The sequence below is a fragment of the Penaeus monodon genome, chromosome 33, assembly GCF_015228065.2.
Source record: "Penaeus monodon isolate SGIC_2016 chromosome 33, NSTDA_Pmon_1, whole genome shotgun sequence".
In the NCBI taxonomy this organism is placed as follows: Eukaryota; Metazoa; Arthropoda; class Malacostraca; order Decapoda; family Penaeidae; genus Penaeus; species Penaeus monodon.
The window spans coordinates 14,485,353-14,486,182 of record NC_051418.1 but is presented as its reverse complement, the minus strand read 5'-3'; the positions used below and the strand labels follow the sequence as shown (position 1 = coordinate 14,486,182).

Sequence of the window (830 nt, the reverse complement as noted above, 5' to 3'; positions counted from 1 at the left end):
CTGGCACGCGCGTTCTCCAGAATACATCAGTGACCATTATGATATTCATATTATTATCCCGGCCTGTAACACCGTGAAATGGAATTTTCTCTGTATTTGAGAGCAGTAGTTAGGGCGCACCATATCGCGCAGCCAATGGGTAGGTAACGAGCCTTGGCTGGCCAGGCTTAAAATAAAATAACAATACTAGGCGATCAAACGAAAACTGGGAAAGCAGAGAGTGGCTGTTGCTCTCGCCATTCTGGAATAACGTCTCACTGCTCCCCTTCCCTTGCGCCTGGAAACGCCGGCGGACGTCGCGAGGACCAGCTCCCCGGCATCGCCTTCTCGGTGCTTTACACACGTTCCTCAGGCCGCCATAGATGACTGGATATGGGGAAGATTCGAGGAGGGTGGATGAAAAATACCGGCAAAAGCAGGTCATTTGAACTCTGCCCATCCAGCGGTCAGGTCCCGACTGTCGGCGTCTGTCAGAGGGGACAAGACTCTCCAATCAGTGGCCATTTCTGAGGGGTCATAGTTTACCCTCACCCCAGCAAGCCCGGGGAGCCTACACGGGTTCTGTTTCATGCCGCAGTTACCGCCGAGGGTAATGGGGAGGGGGGGAGAGGAGGCAGGCACCGAGTGTGCAAGGAATGGGGAGCCGGAGCAGCAGGGGAGGAGAAAGTCAGGCGAGCAGGGAACGGAGGGTGAGGGGAAAAAAGAAGGAAGAAGGGGAGAAAGGGCGTGAAACGAGGAAGGGAAGGAGAGCGAGACGGGAAGGAAAGGTAGAGACGTGAAAAGCGAAGAGGACAAGAACTAACGACAGTTTAGACGGAAGAACCCAAGGA

General features: G+C 54.5%; 1 protein-coding gene across 1 annotated transcript in view; it reads right to left on the bottom strand.

The window, feature by feature from the left end:
* The window catches only part of LOC119594058 (sex determination protein fruitless-like), a 63,112-nt gene that overhangs the window by 33,327 nt on the left and 28,955 nt on the right, over positions 1–830 (bottom strand). The gene's annotated exons all lie outside the window — the stretch shown is intronic.